At 39.7% G+C, this 20,416-nt stretch overlaps 2 long non-coding RNA genes across 2 annotated transcripts in view; one reads left to right on the forward strand and one right to left on the reverse strand.

The window, feature by feature from the left end:
* The window catches only part of LOC125260797, a 29,368-nt gene extending 17,574 nt beyond the window's left edge, over nucleotides 1–11,794 (reverse strand). Inside the window, exons 1-2 of the long non-coding RNA XR_007183125.1 lie at nucleotides 11,759–11,794; nucleotides 9,142–9,349 (exon numbers count right to left, since the gene is read on the reverse strand). This is a non-coding gene — a long non-coding RNA (uncharacterized LOC125260797). The remainder of the gene's footprint in view (nucleotides 1–9,141; nucleotides 9,350–11,758) is intronic.
* On the forward strand, nucleotides 11,233–15,424 carry LOC125260796. Its single transcript, XR_007183124.1, has 2 exons — nucleotides 11,233–11,292; nucleotides 14,980–15,424. It is a non-coding gene; the product is annotated as an uncharacterized LOC125260796 (long non-coding RNA).
* Nucleotides 15,425–20,416: the final 4,992 nt, after the last annotated feature.

Consider the following 20,416-nt stretch of genomic DNA (forward strand, 5'->3'; position numbering starts at 1 on the left):
GACACGCATACCACAGCCTGTCTTGTCACAAGGCTATTATCCCCCGAATCCTTCGATGCACACAGGTTATTGCTTTTTCTAAGCCTAAATGGCATATTTGTAGATAAACTTGTGCTTGATGACAAGCGGGCGGCACAATAAGTGTCACTGACAAAACATAAAAGCAATTCTAATGAAGACTTCCTTTAATGAACGTACTCTCATTAAGCCGCAGCTCTGCAGGTAAAACGAAAACAAAACGAGACACGGGCTGAACTCATCCCACGTTTGCCGTTATAAACGACAGTCTTTGAGACTGTTGTAACATGTGTAGGACTGCAGGCTAACACATCTAGCCACTGTGTGACAGCAATTACTGTGTGTTTTCTCTCTGCCCGGCCTTTGCAGGGCGCTTCTGTGCGAGTGTAGTGGAGACGAGTGACGGAGATGAACTATCTTTGCTGAAAAGGTTAGTGGATGTGCATCAGCATGGAAAAACAATCCAGGGTATGTCTCCGTGCCTCCTTCACATGCTAGAAAAACACCATCTCCTCTGTATATATTGCATGAAATTCTGTCTTTTCCTTGGATAAAATCAAAGGGGGGGTGGGGGCTCGGGTATCCTCGCTCTTGTCTCCGAGACCTCCCTGGGGTGTGTTGCCGTGGAAACGGCCCCAGGTAAATCAGCCTCCTGAAGGTGGTTTCTTCTGCTTCCATTCTGCTTCAATAGGCCAGAGACTGTGTATTTCTCCCAGCGTGGGAAACGGAACAGGCTAAATGAAGTCGACAGTCGAAGGCCCCAGGGAAGCCCACAGGCAGACTTGTGTACCAAACTCATTGGGCTGATCAGCTAAACGCACTCCAGTAAGGTGGGGCTCGTGTACTATAGTGAGTACTACTTGAAGAATTCGCTGATTAAATGACAACCTTAAAGTCAACATGAAATCAAAATGGACCCCATTTACTTGGTACATATACTTGGTCTTATAGTGAACGGTTCACTGGTGCATGTTATTCCAAACCAAACATATTTGTCTTCATAGTCCTTCCTCAAAGTGTAATAACTTGCTTCGCCTATGAAATGATCCCTATTATTTGTCAACCACCTGTCATATAGTGGCCACCTTTCACAATTCATAAATTCCCAATAGATAAAATGTTATTCTCTATTTTTATTTTTCATTTAAAATTATATCCCTTATGGAAGTAACATGGGTTGCAAATGCCATTTTATGTTTATATTTACTAAAGCACAAACAAATTTAAAGGATTAGTTCACTTTAAAATGAAAAAGATTTACTCACCCTGAAGCCATCCTAGGTGTATATGACTATTTTCTTTCTGATGAACACAATCTGAGTTATATTAATAAATATCCTGATGCATCCAAGCTTTATAATGGCAGTGAACGGGGGCAACGAGTTTGAAACTCAAGAACCGTCGTCGTGTCAGTTACGCTTTTTCCTTAAGTTGAATGCGGAAGGCGTAGCGTAAGTATTTTAAACTGCGAGAGGCATTACACTTTTTTCGTAAATTGAATACGGAAGGCGGTCTGGTTGAAGCTAAATATTTTACTTTATAACTTGTTAAATATGGATATTTGTCTAACAAAAAGGCATCGCTTCACTTCAGAAGGCCCTTATTAACCCCCCGGAGCCGTATGGAGTACGTTTATGATGGATGGATGCACTTTCTTCAGCTCATACTCACTGGTTCCGTTCACTGCCATTATAAAGCTCGGATGCGTCAGGATATTTATTAATATAACTCCGATTGTGTTCATAGGATGGATTAAATCAAAAATGAAAATTCTGTCATTTATTACTCACCCTCATGCCATTCCACACCCGTAAGACCTTCGTTAATCTTTTAGAGCAGTGGTCACCAACCTTTTTAAGCCCAAGATCCCTGACCTTGACCTTTTTGAAAGACAAGATCTACTTGATAGAAAAAGACAGCCCAGATTGTATTTAGTATTTTTTTCGTGGTCAATGTAGATTCTGATTTATTTATTTATTTTTACAAGCAAATTGGCCGATTCTGATACTGGTTGCAGATATTTTATTATTAATATTATTATAATAAACAAAAATACATAGCCATTTCAAATTAGAGGGAACCACTGCTTTTTAATCACAATCCAAACAAAGATGCTACGCACGTTGCATGAGCAGTTGTTTTTTTATTTGAATTAGATTTAATTTCAAGATTTAAAGCAAAAACAGAACGGTCTGACTTTATCTTTGTGAAATTATAAATGCTACACACACAAAAAAAAGCATGAAACAAAAACAGCAGGCTGAATGAGACGCAGATTCACTCTCTGACAGCAGGTGGCGCTTATGGAGCAGCAGTGAAACAGCGTTTCCTTGGTTACCGCTGTAAACAAAGCTGAAATGCGCTAATAATTATAGCTACTTTTTTCGGAGGTAAGAGGAAAATAAAATGCCATTGCCATCGAAATCTTCCTGAAGATTGATCTCCTTTTAGAGATGAATTCATAATCCCTCACTCCCAATTCAATATTTATATTTTCTTCCTATATTTCAAGCATCGTGAACAGTGAGCTGCTCTGCCTGCTAAGTTACAGAATTTTCTCCTCTTCGCGTCCGTCTTCAGCGTCTCTGGCCTCTTGTTATCGGCCGTTTTACAGACTCAGACATAATGTGGGCTATTTACCTTTATCTGTCTGTCCCAGTAGCTCCAGAAATTAACATAAAAATAAATACAAAAATACAGTACAAAGACTGGAGAAATGTAATGTATTTTTGTACTCATTTTTCTGTTATTTTCGCGAGCTACTGGAACAGTGATAAAGATCGACCAGTCGATCGCGATCGACGGGTTGGCGACCACTGTTTTAGAGTCTGCTGTTCGGAGCGCCAAAGTCACGTGATTTCAGCTGTTGGCAGTTTGACACGCGATACGAATCATGATTCGATACACTGATTCATTATGCTCCGAACCTTCCTGAAGCGGTGTTTTGAAATTGGCCATCACTAAATAAGTCGTTATTTTGGGGTTTTTTGGCGCACCAAAAATATTATCGTTGCTTTATAATATTAATATTGAGCCACTGTACTCACATGAACTGATTTAAATGTGTTTTTAGTACCTTTATGGATCTTGAGAGAGGAAGTGTCATTGCTCCCTATGAAAGCCTCACGGAGCCATCGGATTTCAACTAAAATATCTTAATTTGTGTTCCGAAGATTAACGGGTCTTACGGGTGTGGAACGGCATAAGGGTGAGTAATAAATGATAGAATTTTCATTTTTGGGTGAACTAACCCTTTAAGGGTGAGTAAGCCTTGGGGTAATTTTCATTCTAAAGTGAACTAATCCTTTAATGTTTGAAGTACTTTCTATATGCAGTTCGTAGGTGTGTTTCCCTGAGAATTGTAAAATGCATCTCTTTCTTATGCATCTTGACCCTGACCTATAGGCCTAACCAATCGCTTGAGTTTAGGGTGAGGAAATATCTGAAATTAGTTGTTTGATTTCAGACATTAATCATTTTTAACTTATATTTTAGACACAATATAGCCAGTTACTTTATCTATTTTTTCTCTGCCAACAAAGTTACAAACAACTAGGCAAAACTGAATGAATGATTGCGCATAAGAGCAAACGCAGTAGTTCAATGAATCTGTGTGTGTAATGATTCAGTGTTATGAGCAATATCACACGAGTAGGAGTGCGATATAGCTCTATATTTGCCCTCAGCCAAATCTGCACTGGAGCAAATAATAAATTAATGAGACCAAAGATTGCCTGTTAGATATACCAAAAACGAATGATATCTCATGTTTAACCACGATAGAGACATCAGAGCCAGCAGCAAATTCCAGAAAAACTTGTCGAGGTAAGGCTGTTCTTGGCGGGGTATGTGTGCGCTGAACGGCCGCTGATACCCTGGAGCTCACGTCTCCGAAAACGTTGGAGCAAATTTTCAAATGGGCACTCTTTATAAATAAACTGCATATTTGAAGTTTAAACATCATTCTTGCCTAAAAAAACCCTCTAAAAACTACATACAACAGCAATAGTATTTGTAAAATTATAGTGTTTTTGCTCTACGTCATGACACTCGCTGTGAGAAATGCTGCAAGCGGAGTAATACAAATGAAGAAACAGTTCCCGTGGTGATACTGGCAGAATATTGCATGGCTGGAAAGACCTCTCAGCCAATTTGATTTGAGGACCAGAAGTAACTGGTGTGTATGTGTGTGTAATATATATATATATATCATTGTATAGGAGGATAAACCTTATTTTTCTTTTACAGGAAGTGATAGGGGCTAGTGAACGTGTGACAGGAGCCTATAAATTCCTAATGCTAATTGCATTTACCGCAAAGTCGCTTGCGGGATGGCATAGCCAGTCTCCTCAAGACATATTGCATAGATTTACAGAGACATGGTGGCTGAATGCATCTGTGGGCTAATCTCCTAGACCGAATGCATGCTTTCTCTTTCTGCATGGAGAGTATGTGTCTGTCAGGCCTGTCACATTGGCCCTGCAGCTGTGTGACTCACTGCTCTCCCCAGCACCCCTCTTGAGACCTCCGCATGTCAGAACAGTCAATAAAGCCAGCGCAGCAGTGCCAAGAGCCTCCAGGGCTGCCCATGGTGGAGTCATTAATGGACCTGCATGGTAACATGGATAGGTGAGAGCTGGTCAGGTATCTAGTCGTACATTCCTACAAGCCTCCTATGAGAGTTGCATGGGGCCCAGTACAAGTACTTGAGGAACTCACATTTCCAACCTTGAGGATGATGAGTTTTTAACCCACAATTTATTGCTCAGTCAGGTCCCGCACTACAGATAGGCTTTGGTCTGTCGTACCGCCACGGCACATGAATGAATAGTGTACATCAAAGGCTTGTTTTTTTCTCCTTTGTACATTTCATCTTTTGTTTGGATCACTTTTGACTATTTAGCTGTCGGCAGTAGTGTTGCAATGGCGATCTTTGGACGTGAAATAAGACAAAGTCACATTGCCGCAAGCGCATCGGTGGAGATAAAAATAAAGGGCAGTGGAGGGTGGGCACAGAGAGGGAGACGGATGGGAACAGACAGAATAAAAAATGTCCATTTGATTCTCTGTCAAAGACTAGGGTTCCTTCATCCTTTTTTAGTATTCTGAGGCAATTCATTTTTGTGTTCACTGGGAACTCATCTTGGTCCCTCCAACAGTATCGCAGATGATTCTACATGAGCTTATAGCAAAGATGGAAGCTCAATGTTCTTAATTTACAGAAAAATGTCCTTGAGAGTTGACTTGGACTTCAAATTTGAGACCAAAAATGTCTTTAAACTTGCAATGAAATGGAAGTAGTAACAGATATTTTCTTCTGTATTGTGATGTGATAGTGTAACAGATTGTCAAAAAAGTAGAAATGTAGGGTGGAGACTTGGTTCTGTGCAGTGGTTGTTGATTGGATTTTGAGATGTGGGCATTGCACTGAAAAGTTGTGTCAGAAGAATGTGAGATAACAGGGATGGGGTCTGAACAAAATTAAGTTCTGCATACATCACCAGAGAGAAACCTGTTAGTTTTCACCACAAATTCCAGTTATGGCATTTAGATTAAACATTACGAGATCAAAAGATTTTTGAAAAATGAAACGCCCATGGATGAATTGTTCGCAGATGCGTTTAGGTGTATGCATGTTACATGTACACTCTGTTTTGAACTCATTCTGGACTTGTTGTTGTTGTTCCATTTCCCGCCACTAGTCACTCACCATGGTTACTGATCACCTTAATCACGTTCAGCTGTGTCCAATCATCCCCTCATGTCTCTGTGTATATAAACCCTGTGTTTCCTATGTAGTATTGTTCATGTATATGTTGGTGTATGTTCCTGTACTCTCCTGTGGATTATCTAGTAAAAGACTTGTTTGGACTATATCTCCTCGTCGTGCGCTTTATACACCAGCTACTGTAACAGAATACCGGACCAAAACAGTTAGACAGATTGCGGCGTGTGTTTTGTTTGTTGTTTTCCGTGTCAGTGTTTTTTTGTGTTTCACTTCTCGTACCCATCACTATGTACACTCCCGCATTTCTGTTAATCTGCCTTGAGCAGAAGGACCGCTCCCTCGAGGAACATTTGAACGACTTTCTGTTTCTAGTACCATCGACACATTTCCCGGACAGCAGCCTTTGCAACTTTCTGTTTGCCGGCCTGAAGACCGCCACCAAGGCGCAGCTGTCCGGGGAAGGGCCTCAAGGGAGCTTCTCTGAATACGTGGAGTGGGTACTGGCGTCATGTGTGACCATCAATCCTCAATGACCGTGGATTTCTGCAACAACGACACCAGTCCCACTCCCACACCAGTGCCCAGCCAGGAACCATCAGACGGCGTGGAAGGACAGCGCGACCCCACCGAAGACAGAGAGCCCGCCTCCACCACGATGCAGGAGCCAGCGGCCAGCGGAATGACTGAGTGTAACATCGCCATGGAGATGGAGCCCAGCATGTCTGACCAGGTGTGTGAGTATGCTGTTACCATCGCCGAGGGAGACAGTGTGGAAGACGAGGGGTTGGAAGGGAGCCCCGCCCACACTGCCGCCACTGACCGTGAGTTCCAGGCAAGCACTATGGACTGTTATGACTTTGGAGAGGATTCCTTACCTCAGTTAATTCCTCCTGAAACTGTCATTTCCATTTTGGATGAATGGCCCAGCCTCCCTTTCCCACCTCCTCTCCAAAACCCTGATAATGACTTTGTTTGTTCTAGTCCCTCTGTTTTTCTGCCTGTTCTCCAGCCCACAACCTTGCCTGTTACCCAGCCTTCGCTGTCTCACATCACGCCCTCAGCTCTACACCAGCCTCCTCTGTGGTGTGGCTACACCTGGGGCCTGCTGTGAGCCAGCCTCAGGCGATGAGGATCCTGCGGCTCCGCCTCCGGCCTCAGGTCACGTCGTTACACCTCGACTCATCGTCCTGGCTCCTCCGTCTCTGCTCCTGCTACCCTCGTCTACAGCAGTGACCATCGAGCGTTCGGCTCCACTGGACTCCCTCCGTCCTGCGACTCCGCCTAGGTCAGACTTCGCCATCACTTCGCTACGGACCTACGGGTCGTTCGGACCCTCCACCCCTACGGCTCCGTTGGGCTCCGCCTTCCCTCAGACTCCGCCTCGGCCCTCAGTCATTCCAGCTCCACCTCAGTCCTCCGGTACCCTGCTGCTGCCTCGGGGGGCCGCCTCTTCGACTTCGTCGTGGACTCAGAGGTCATTGGCATCACTCCGCTCCTTCGGCTCTCTGTCTTCGCCCAAGGATCCCTCTACATCGGCTGCGCTACTTCCATGCCTCCCCAAGGTTGTTTGGAGTGATTCACAACCTCGGCTCCTCCCTCCAGCAACGCCGCCATGGGTCGCCATCCTGGCTGTGGCCTGGAGCAACACCTGGACTCCTCTGCTCAAGGCTACCACCTGGTCTTCACCACCATCTGCACCTCCCTGGATTTCATCATCTGCACCTCCCTGGACTCCTGCACTTCGCCTCCTCCCGGATAGCCATCCGCCTCCCGAACCGCCTCCTACACCATCGGCACCATCTCTTCTTCATCTTCCCCTCACGTTCAGCTGTGTCCAATCATCCCCTCATGTCTCTGTGTATATAAACTCTTTCCTATGTAGTATTGTTCATGTATATGTTGGTGTATGTTCCTGTACTCTCCTGTGGATTATCTAGTAAAAGACTTGTTTGGACTATATCTCCTCGTCGTGTGCTTTATACACCAGCTACTGTAACATCGGCGTTTTAGGAGCCTGAAACCGCTTTTTTTTTTTTTTTTTTTTTTTTTTTTTTTTAAAACTGGGTCCCAGAGTGGATAAATCTAAAAATGACACCGTTGCGTTTCGTGTGTACAGTCAATCCATATATTTTGTGAAATGAAGATGTCATCACCCCACGTCTCGACCCTAGTCAGACACCGCTACGTCATGTAACAGCAACAACAACAATGGTTGGTTTATGCGCATGCTCCAAGTCTTTTCTGTTTTTAGTGTATCTCTGTGGCAGAATTACAGCTCCACATACTGGACTGGCATGTATGCTACATCGTTTTCAGTCTGTTTTAGTGGTTTCGTGTGTACACAGATATTATTTGAGGAAAAAACCATCGGATAGGGAAAGCTCTGGCTTCGCGTGGATGTGGCCTAAGTCTGTAAGAAAAAATATTTATTTAGGCTACTTACTTACAGGAAACATTTATCAAACATCACGATGCAAATGTGCCAAATTTAGCCAATGGCTAACTTTTATCTGCTGTCCCTGGGCAGGTTGAAGGTCAAAAAATATGCAGAAAAAAGCTTTAAGAACCCTGTTTAATGCTAAATGGCAATAATGCATATTGCCATATTAGGCGGGCCAAGTTTCTGATTACTTAAGTGTCACTGAGTAAACATGGTCGTGTTGTCTTCATTTTCTGACTGTGTCAGAAAGTTGTGGAAGTACAGGAAAAGTAATTTTTGAAGCTTATTTTTGAAGTAAATTTTTCAAGATCAAGAAAAAATTGATTCCTCATATGACGACTTTAACATTCAGGTTCATGAATTTAAAGGGTTAGTTCACCCAAAAATGAAAATTCTGTCATTAATTACTCACCCTCATGTCGTTTCTCACACGTAAGACTTTCGTTAGCTTTCTGGGCACTGAAAGTGTTAATTATCTTGCTGGCAATGGAGGCCTCACTGAGCCATCGGATTTTATGATTTTGTTATTTTGTGTTCTGAAAATGAACGAAGGTCTTACGGGTGTGGAATGACATGAGGGTGAGTAATTAATGACAGAAATTTCATTTTTGGGTGAACTAACCCTTTAATGTCTGCTGTGACAACATCAGCATCACACTCCTTGTCACTTGTCTACAACTGAAATTTGAAAAAGAACTATTGAAACTTCCACTGTGCAAGGGGTTGTGGATAAAATTACCATATACAGCATGCAGGGATGCACACATCCACAATCCTCTAGAAACAGTTTGAAATAGTATCCTTTCAATGCTATTTTTGATGTAACAATGATTTGGATTACGTAAACATTTTTTCTCACAAAATGGATAGTATATGTAAACAGGAAAAAAGTGATAGTTTTGGCCGTGTATATGTGTGGTCTCAGTGGCCTCTGTGTCAGTCTGAACACTCTCACCTGTCTGTGTTTTAGAGATGTAGTCTGGGATGCCCACATGTAGTTTTCATGGCCACAGAACAAGTTTTTCAGTACAGTCAGATCAGTCAGCCGTGAGTGGGATGGGAGCTGCTTCAGATGGCCAGATGTGAAGGACAGCCGGTGAGAGTCCAGCAGAACCATAGATGAGCTCAGAAGTGCAAAAAGAGAAGTCACTGGCTCTATTCATCTGTATAGAAACGAAAAAGTGTTGGAAAATTGGATATTCTGTCATTTATTCATCCTCATGCCAGTTTTTTGTTCATTATTTGAAAATGTTTCATTGCTCTCAGATCTCAAAAATGTTGCAGCTTGGTTCATCTGTATTTGACATCATTGACATCAGACGGTGCTTTGATAAGATCAAACATGCACAACTGCAAGACTCCTTTTAATATTCATGAAAATATCTTTATAGTTCTGCTTAAACATCATTGTTCTTTTTTTAAAGTGACAGCACCCTCCTCCTCACTCTCATTTCTTTAACCATTGTGACTGTAAATACCACCTTTCTGGACATTATATTGGTACTGATGGAGGGCTTACATGAAGGGTTCATTTGAATAGTGTCAGCAGGTTAAGCATTAGAGAAAAAATTATAAGAAATGAAAGAGAAAAGGTGCAAGCGGTTGATAGTAACTAACGGAGGACTGGAGAAAGAAACTAATTTTAAAAAGCTGTAAAAGCAGAATAATCGACTTTGGTGTTCGGATAGTGTTCCTATCGACAGACTCCAATGAAATCTGGTCTATAGTTAATTTCCTAACTGAGGCTTGAGTGGATGGGTAAAATGTTTTTGAGCATTATGTCTCTTATGCTCAAGACAATACAGTAAAAACAGTAATATTGCAAAATATTATTACCATTTAAAATAACTGTTGTGTAATGGATGAATTTTTAGTATCATTACTTAAGTGTCACATGATCCTTCAGAAATCATTCTAATATGCTGATTTTGTGCTCAAGAAACATCAACGTTGAAAACAGTTGTGCTGCGTAATAATTTCATGGAAACTGTGATATGGTAATGTACTGTAAATAGGTTGAGAGTTTCTGTATATTTTCATTCAAAAGGATAGCTTACCCATAAACAGTGCTGGGTGGATTACTTGCAAATTGTAGTCCGTTACTGATTACAAATTACATGATGAAAATTTTAGTAGTAACATTATCTAGATTACTAATTTTAGGTAATATATTCGGACTACTTTTAGACAGGGACGTGCACAGGGGGGTTGCTCAGGTTGCCCGGGCAACTGCCCATATGCCCTTCTCGACTCACGTTGCCCTTCCGAGGTGGAAAAAAATAAATAAAAAAATCGTACAATGGATGCAGAATTTCACGTAGGCCTAGATTAAAAAAAAAAATCGCAAAGCCTCATTCACTTCCATATTCGGGCACCCGTCCGAAAGTGAAAGTCAGTAGGGGAAGGGCAAACTCTGTTTACGTGGCTGCAGCGCTGCACGCGACCGGCACCTGAGCTGAGCCTGCATGAGCGGCACTAGAAGGAGACTGTCGCGGTTGTCGGGTGAGACGACTTAACGTTGTCGGAAAGGTGAGTAAGGTTATAATCGTTAACGAAAACGAACGAAAAAACGAAAACTAGGTGGGAAAAAACATCGTCGTTAACTGAAATAAAAACAAAAACGAGGCATTACAAAAAAGTGTTGGCATTACAAAAAAGTGTTTTTAGGTCAGAGCAACTGCCCCTCAAAATTCCTGTGCACGTCCCTGCTTTTAGATGACTTTTAGATGACTTTTGACCTAACTCATTTATCACTTAGATTTTAATGGGATTATTGTGTAACGTTATATATATATATATATATATATATATATATATATATATATATATATATATATATATATATATAATATATATATATGTATATATGTATATGTATATATTAGGGCTGTCAAAATAACACGTTAATTTCGATTAATTAATCTGAGAAAAAATAACGCGTTAAAAAAAAATAACGCAGATTAATCCATTCCGTATTGACCTTTGAACCTGGAGCCGTTCTAGCCACCATTCGACTGTAAAATGAAGGAGGGAGACGACTGCTGCGCTGACGGACAGAACGATCAGAGCTCCTCCCTCGTGCGCGCGAGCTCTCTTCTTCTTCAAAGTAAGCACCGTCTTTGCACTCTCTCTACCTCGAACATAATAATCTAAATCAACTGACACAACGCTAAAAGTTCGTAAGAGCGAATCCATGTTTCACGAGGCGCATTCGGAGAATGTTTTTCCTGAATAACCGCTGGGTGTGAATAGTGCTCAAAAGAACATCACCTCATCTTCTCTGACAGGCGCCCTGCACGTGCAGCTGACATAAACCACACTTTCAGTAAACAAAAAGAAAATCCTATCCAGTGGTGAAGTGTTTTCTGTGTTGACAAATCTTTTGCGATGTCCTAATAACAGTCGCGATTCGCACGCAACGCGTCAACGTCCGCTAATGTCCAATTTGCGACCTAATGACTCATTTGAACAGATTCATTTGAATGAATCATGACAACAACTGATTTGTCCACACGGTCTATAATGAATCATTTACTCGAACAACTCTGAAATGAGAACATAAGTGTGCTTACCAAGCGGCAACCCCCTCCAACCTCCCCCTGTTTCTCGTGAAGCCAATACGGAAGTGAATTAAACTGCAATTCATCGACTGGCCGCTAGGGACAGGCTGCAGAAGTGAGCAGAATCTCATTGACCATCATGTTAAATTAGCCAAGTTTACAGCAGAAAAAAACATGTTTACAGTCTGGTTCATATTGTGGTTTTGGTCTATACTGTGAATTTTGCCCTTCATGACAACTCTGAGGGGGGTGAATTTTTTTTATAGCTCATCTGTTTAAATTATATTAAGCCTTAAAGTTCTGCATAATTAAGGGCGTGGTCACTTGAGTGACAGGTATGCCGCTGCTGTCTGTGAGCCGTCATGTTACCTCAGCAGCTCATTTCAGCCGCTGAATTTGGCATCTCAGTCGTATTTGTGCTTTTTTCTGTATTATTTTATACAATATATGGCTTGCTGCATACTCGAGACAGATGTCAGTCTGTGTACATGTGCTCGCATGCGGAACACACGTTGTTGGATCGTCATGGCATTGGCTAAAAGTTTTGTTCCTGAGATTTACTACAATGACAATACCAGGAGGATATACAACTCCGACAGCACTGCTTGGATATAACTAAAACTGCTGCACTATTTTGAAAAATTATACTTTGGATACGTGCTCATTAGTTTGAGAGAACATTTGAGAGATATACATCTTGTACATATATTTTACCCAAGTGCCACGGATTGGATTCATCTCGCGATCTCTATTTCATTATAAAGGTATGAAATCCTATTTGATTTGTGTTATTTGCACACCCCACACAAATTAATTAGCCTACTGGTGTTGGAGCATCTATAACGTTATCGTAAAAAAATCACCGTAGATTGACAGTAATCCTTTAGTACTTTCTAATGATATTGCTATCTTTATTAATATTTTAGATAGTATCTAAGATAGATGGCTAGGGCGGGCGTGGTTTCAGCAACAAGTCGCATGGGCTCAAACTTCGTCCCGCCTCTTTGCCCATTTTCAGTTATCCGTGAGTGACGTGCGGTCACGTGCAGCTAAGATGGCCGCGGCCTCATTTACGCGTCAAAACTGCTGTTCAGAATTCTATGGGTGACGTCACGGACACTACGTCCATATTTTTTTACAGTCTATGGTGCTTACCCCATTTAGCAAGAGTGGTTTGTAAAATTAGCCTTAATAATCCACAATATTTTCAGGTTATTTAAATGACAATGTGTAGTAAATTAGGCCTACCTATAAAATCAGTTAGTTTAGTCTGGAGTGAGGTGAAACCAGAACAAAGCAATTGTTGTTATCTAGGTGCATTCAATTGTATATGGTAGAAAATTATATTATTAATTAATATAACTTCTAAATGCTACTTTTTAATACCTTTCAGGTTTAGCAAAAAAGCATCTTCTCTTACAAAGCTATAAAATCACTTTTTTTTTTTTTTTTTTTTTTGCAAAGAGGGCAAGAAAGAATTACAGTGAGAGTGACGGGTACTTTATTGTCAGTATCGGGCTTGCAGATCATGTGGGTAGGGCACTTTTTACTGTTTGTGTGGATGACCATGTCTGTCACCACCGAAGACCATTTTTGACCCAGGAAAAACCCTGCATTGATTCATTTGAATTGAAATATTTAATACTTTCACAGCAAAAATTATGTATGCGATTAATTTAGATTAATTAATCACAGAGTATGCAATTAATTAGATTAAAATTTTTAATCGATTGACAGCCCTAATGCATACAGTACAGTCCAAAAGTTTGGAACCACTAAGATTTTTAATGTTTTTAAAAGAAGTTTCGTCTGCTCACCAAGGCTACATTTATTTAATTAAAAATACAGTAAAAAACAGTAATATTGTGAAATATTATTACAATTTAAAATACCTGTTTTCTATTTGAATATATTTCACAAAGTAATTTATTCCTGTGATGGCAAAGCTGAATTTTCAGCATCATTACTCCAGTCTTCAGTGTCACATGATCCTTCAGAAATCATTCTAATAAGCTGATCTGCTGCTCAAGAAACATTTAATGTGTACAATTGTACAAAATATTTGTGTACAATATTTTTTTTCAGGATTATTTGATGAATAGAAAGTTCAAAAGAACAGTGTTTATCTGAAATCTAATCTTTTGTAACATTATAAATGTCTTTACTGCCACTTTTGATTGATTTAATGCATCCCTGCCGAATAAAAGTATTCATTTCTTTAATTTCTTTTCAAAAAAAATAAAAATAAAAATTCTTACTGACCCCAAACTTTTGAACGGTAGTGTATAATGCTACAGAAGCTTTGTATTTCAAATAAATGCTGTTCTTTTGAACTTTCTATTCATCAAGGAATCCTGAAAAAAAAAGTACACAACTGTTTTCAACATTGAAAATAATCATAAATGTTTCTTGAGCAGCAAATCAGCATATTAGAATGATTTCTGAAGGATCATGTGACACTGAAGACTGGAGTAACGATGCTGAAAATTCAGCTTTGCATCACAGGAATAAATTACTTTGTTAAATATATTTAAATAGTACACAGTTATTTTAAATTGTAATAATATTTCACAATATTACTGTTTTTTTACTGTATTTTTAATTAAATAAATGTAGCCTTGGTGAGCAGACGAAACTTCTTTTAAAAACATTTAAAAATCTTAGTGGTTCCAAACTTTTGGACTGTACTGTATATATATGGTATAAATTCTCCTTGATCCAAGTAAGAAAGTTATACAAGTTTGGAATGGCATGAGGGTGAGTAAATGATGACAGAATTTTATTTATTTATTTTGCTATCCATTTAAGAATTTCTCTTCATTCATGCCACCAAGGAGCAAAGTAGCCATAAGCTATTTTCCATTTATCTTTCAAGCACTGTGCGCAAATCTAAAAACTCATCTGAAATCAGCAGGTCCTTTGGACACGGTCTCCTTATGGCAGCCATGTGTATAAAAGATGGTATTTCCACTTCCTCCTCCTGTCTACTCCGCATCCTGTTCATTCTCTTCTCTCTCTGTCAATCTGTCTATCTCTTCTCAGCTAAGCTGTTTTCACTCAAACGGTTGCTTTGTAGTGAAAACTCAAAAACCCGACCCCCTGATTATTAATTAGCATGCTAAAAGATTTGTTAAGCATATTAAAGCCACCATTACATATAACCTTTGTCGTCCTCTCTTTTTCTCACACATTTACTCTCTATCTATGTGTTTTTCTCTGTTTTTGACATACAGACTGAGGGTGGCAGGCATCAAAGGGCAGGAAGAGCAGAGAGCCCACACCCACTGAGCTAACATTTAAACTTCATCCAATCCCACCAGGAACCAAAGGCACAGTGCTGAACGAGAGATTAAACCCAGAAATATGTATAAAAAAATTGACTTTCTCCTGCTTTCAAATTGGTTCAAAGGGACAAAGAAACTTCATCAAAGCACCACGTCCTTCTTTTGCCCTTACATTTAAAAGCTTGGCAGAACATGGATCCGACGTCCTTTAGATTTCAGTTTTATGTCATCAGATGATCGGTGCAAATCTATCTGCTGTTTCTGTCGGTATATCTTTACTCAACTCCTGCATAAGTGCTGTGCTGACAGGTGAGCTTTTGTACTCAAGCGTCATTTAATGTGTGAATTCAATTCCATTTGATAATAAAATATCAAACCAAGTGGCATCTGCAAACAATTGGCATTTCTATAGAGATAACTTTACTTTGCTTAGGGGCCGTTCACACAAGATGCGGCCTTTAGTTGTTTATTTATGTAAAAATGTGCAAGATTTGTGCTTTTGACTTTTTAAGATGATGTAAAATTAAAAAAGATAAATTTTGAATAGGGTTGTAATGGTATGAGATTTTAACAGTATGATAACTGTCTCAGAAAAAAATAAAATAAAAATAAATCTATTATTATTATTATCATCATCATCATCATCAGTTAAAATGACTGTTAAATGAATGAAAACAAATGGTTATAAAACAATGGAATGGTTATAAAACAAAACCATTTGTTTTTCATTATTCAAACTTCAATGATCAAAAACATGTCTAATCAGTTAAATTAAATAATTGATTATGGATTAGATTATCAACTTATTACAAAAACGGTGGTAATCAAATGAATGCATAAAACTAACAATTTAATTAATGTTTTAAAATGTAATCAAATGAAAATGTAACAACTTTTATCCTTTTAATTTTTGCCAAAGTTCTGCACAACAGAGATTTACTAAATTAAAACATGGGGGGAAAAAATGATATTCCTTAAAGGGGTGGTTGATTATGATTTCACTTTTTTTAACTTTAGTTAGTGTGTAATGTTGCTGTTTGAGCATAAACAACATCTGAAAAGTTACAACGCTCAAAGTTCAATGCAAAGGGAGATATTTTCTTTTAAAGAATTCGCTGTTTAAGGACTACAACAAACAGCTGGTAGGGACTACAACAAGCTTCTTCCCGGGTTACTGACATTATTAACCCTAAAATTTACATAAACCCTGCCCCCGAGAACACACAACAAGACCATGTTGGGCTGCTTTCGAGAAGAGGAAGAGTTGTTGTTGTTGTTACCATGCCGTCATTTTACGCCGGACCGCTTCACAAACGAGGGTCAATTCAATGCTTGATTTGCACAAAAGATTAACATGACGGCACATGCTAGTCGATGAGTTGAATCAACTCCACAGCAACTACATAAATTTATCCACTAACCGTTCAGAAACTTCCAGTTTCATTCTAAAAGTTGTAACTTCTTCCTGAGTCTCTCCATCAGTGTCGACTCCAGTTTGAACAATGTAAGGCTGAACAACGTTACTGACAATCCTCATTTTGGCTGCGTGAGATTCTCCAGTTTTGTTGTTGTTGAGCAACCGAAGCACGAGCTGTTAAAGCCCCGCCCTCTTCTGGAAAGCAACCGGGAGCAGCAGCTCATTTGCATTTAAAGGTACACACAAAAACAGCGTGTTTTTGCTCACACCCAAATAGGGGCAAATTTCGTTAGCCTCATAGCATAATTGTCATTTTTTGGCCAAATTATTTTGGGCAATTATGCTATGAGGCTAACGATTTGACAAGCTATAATAAATGATCTGTGGGGTATTTTGAGCTGAAACTTCACAGACACATTCTGGGGACACCAGAGACTTATATTACATCTTCTAAAAGGGGCATTATAGGGCCCCTTTACATAATGTTTAAATAAATTGTATTATTATTGTTATTATTATTTTAATTTTTGTACAATAGCAATATATTTCTGTCATAATTTCTTCAAGTTAAACCAAACTTTTATTTTGATGGGTTGTAGTGAAGACCTTTGAGTTTCAGAGTATATCTGACAATGTTTTTCTCAAAAAAATGATGAAAGGCTCATTAAGCATCCTTGCAGAGCAGCTCTGGATATGTTCACACAGTGAACACCAAATTGGATATCTATCCTCAAGGACAACCACACATTTTTTCTACATCCAAAGTATTCCCATTCTGCAAATTTTAACTTCTTTTTTGATGGGAATAGAGATTAGAGATAACACCCTAACCCTGTCTCTGACATTTTCTCCGCTGCATGTGTGTGGGTGGAGAAAGTTGAATCTAAGCAGTCAAGTGGAAGAAGTTGCTTATGTATGATTTTTTTTCCAATACCGTAGATTAGCAAATGTGCACAATATGATAATCGTATGTGTTCAAACAGTTATATTTCATCATAATGGTATACTGTTACAACCCTAATTTTGAATGTTTTGAAATTCGTTTCCATTTCATTAAACTCAAGAAGATGTTCTGCATGAACAATCTGAAGTTTATTTATTTATGTTTTTTTTTTAATGTAACTATATTTATACATTGCTTAAGTCTCCAAATACATTTTGGGGTCACTCTCTCTGAAGTCACCATACCTTCCCTGAGCTCATCATTGAGTTGCCTGATAGCTTGTTCAAAGCTCTCTCCCATGTTAAACACACCTGGTTTTGTGTTCGGTGTCCTAGTTCATGATAAATGTGAAGTTCTACACCCCGAGTTCACCACCCAGACAAGGATGAGAAATGATGGTCCTAATTGATTCTCATTTTCAAAGGATCTGATGGGCACACAAGTCAGGCAGCTCCTTTAAAAGAGCTAATGAGCTTAATCGAAGACACTTGACGATCCATTTAAACCCTCACCCCCACCCCCCAACCCCGTCCCAAGAATTAAACCGTTAAAAGAAAGGCTTGAACTTCTTAATCTCTGCAAATCGGACTAATCCAGCATTGCAGAAATGCAGGCTTCAGAGAGAATGGATTCTTAAGCCTACTACACTGTGCATAGGTGTTGCTTAGCACATCTGTGGGGGAGTGTGCGCCGTGGATCCATTCATATGTTTATGAGGCGAGGGTTAAAGTCATAGTTTAGGGTGAGAGAATGAGAAGTTTGCTTCCGTTTCTCTCTCTCGCTCTCTCTCTCTCACTCACTCACTCCATTTCGATGTCTTCTGCCTGCTCTATGCCCTCCGGGAGCCCAGTGTTTATTGGCTGCCTGAAATACACCCATCTTTCCACCAGCCCCCGGCTAGCATTGTCTCAACAAAGCCTGTTACTTGATGGTTCAATAGGGGCTTTTTGGGTGTGATTTCCCTGCTGTTGCCTGCTCTCTCTCTCTGTCTCGGTATAGCTGCCGTCTCGGCTCAGGAGCATGGCGAATGGGATCAGAAGCAAACAGCCTCACTGATAACGATGAAGGGCAAATATTGAAGCCTTATTGTTTGTTTTTTCTAGCTCCCCTGCTTCTGTCTGCGTCTTTCACATTCTGATTTATATTCACCTAAACTCTGACATTAACTCTCCATCTCCATTCAGGCTTATTTCCAAACCTTTGGAGAGCATATTCTGATTAATGTGGAATGCCTTTTAATGCACTTTAAACCAGTGATGCTTTACGTCTAGTTCACTGACTTGTGGTCATCATCATGAACATCATGAAGTGATTTCCGTGATGTTTATTCAACCCTCCCACCCCGCCCCCAATCCATAATTAGTCATAATTAGATTTTTCAGGACCATTTTTTACCCTCTCTCTGCCTTTACAGGTTAACTGTCTGTTTTTGTTGCTGAGCCTTTAAATGCCTGTTCACATCAAGAACAATAGCTATATTAAGATTCACATCATCACACAATAACATTATGTTTATTATAAGCGTGCACTGCCATTTCGTTCTCTGATGCTTTAAATGCGGGATGCACTGCACGATTTTTGCTGTCCATGCAGGATTGCCATCGTGAAACAATCGTGGGAATTTCTGTGATCATGGCTCTTAATCGGTGGTCCTATATCTGACAGTGGCAGAAATGGTGTGTTTGCTGCTACGACCCTATGTCTACTGACCATCCATAAAAATGCGACATGAAATCAACACGACATGGCGCTAAACCTAAAACTGCTTAACCTCAAGCTCTTTTCCCTTCTTTCGCTGCTTCCTTTTTTTCCCCCAGCACACATAAATAGGATTTGCTAAAATCGTGAAGTGTATCCCAGGCTTTAAAAGGGGATTCTGATTGGATGTCAATGGTTTTAACATTCATCAGCTGGAAAAAAATTCTAAAAGTGATTGCAATGATATAGTTTCTCTGACATTATCGTTATAGTTGTGGTGACTTCCCTTTTTTCAAAGAATTAGAATGACTATTAACCCTTAAATGCATGACTGTTTTGCCAATCATTCTTACATATTCGGGTCTTTATCGACCCGGATCTATATCTAAAACGGAAGGATTTTTTCCTGTCGCGATAAAATAAAACTCCTCTGATATTAGAGTAACAATTACAGAAGAATAAAATAAATCATATTTTGTTACCTTTTGGAGCTTGAAAGGGCTCCGTTTGAGCAGATGTTTTATGCCATCACCACTGTCCTCGTCAGAGCTCATTTCCCAGTAAATTCAGCAAATAATGGGCTAGTTTTATGTTTGAGGTCACAAATATGAGCCCATTCGCAATCTCAAACATATTCTCAAAACTATATAATTTTCAACATCTTCAAAATCAATATTTCGATTGCTAAGAGCTTCACCAGATCAATCCAGTAACAGTTACTCATATTTGATTGCGTTCAGTCTTTGCTCTGCAGTAAATCGCTGAGCCATTTCATGTCTAAATGAGTCGTCACTTCAGCATTGTGTATCAGACATTGCCACCTTGTGGAATAAAGGTGAATTGCACTTATTGTTGTGCAGAAAAAATATACATACACTCATACACACCTCGGGTCGTTAGCGACCCTATACAATTTTTACACAAAATGAACGCAAAAATAGGCATTCTTTTATAATTTTATGATTTTTTTTCTTGTTATATTCTTTATAATGAATTGATTGAGGAATACCAAGAATGTTGATGTCTAACTTTAAAAAATGAAAGAGGAGGAGGGTAGTGAACGACGATGCATTTAAGGGTTAAAGGGGACCTATAAAGCCCCTTTTACAAGAATAAGAATAAGTAATATAAGTCTCTGGTGTCCCCAGAATGTGTCTGTGAAGATCATTTATTATAGCTTGTCAAATTTGCTCCTAATTGGGGGTGAGCAAAAACTCGCTGTTTTTGTGTGTGTCCCTTTAAATGCAAATGAGCTGCTGCTCCCGGCCCACTTTCAAAAAGAGGGCGGAGCTTTAACAGCTTGTGCTTTGGTTGCTCAACAACAACAA

The sequence above is a fragment of the Megalobrama amblycephala genome, linkage group LG24 (assembly GCF_018812025.1).
Source record: "Megalobrama amblycephala isolate DHTTF-2021 linkage group LG24, ASM1881202v1, whole genome shotgun sequence".
In the NCBI taxonomy this organism is placed as follows: Eukaryota; Metazoa; Chordata; class Actinopteri; order Cypriniformes; family Xenocyprididae; genus Megalobrama; species Megalobrama amblycephala.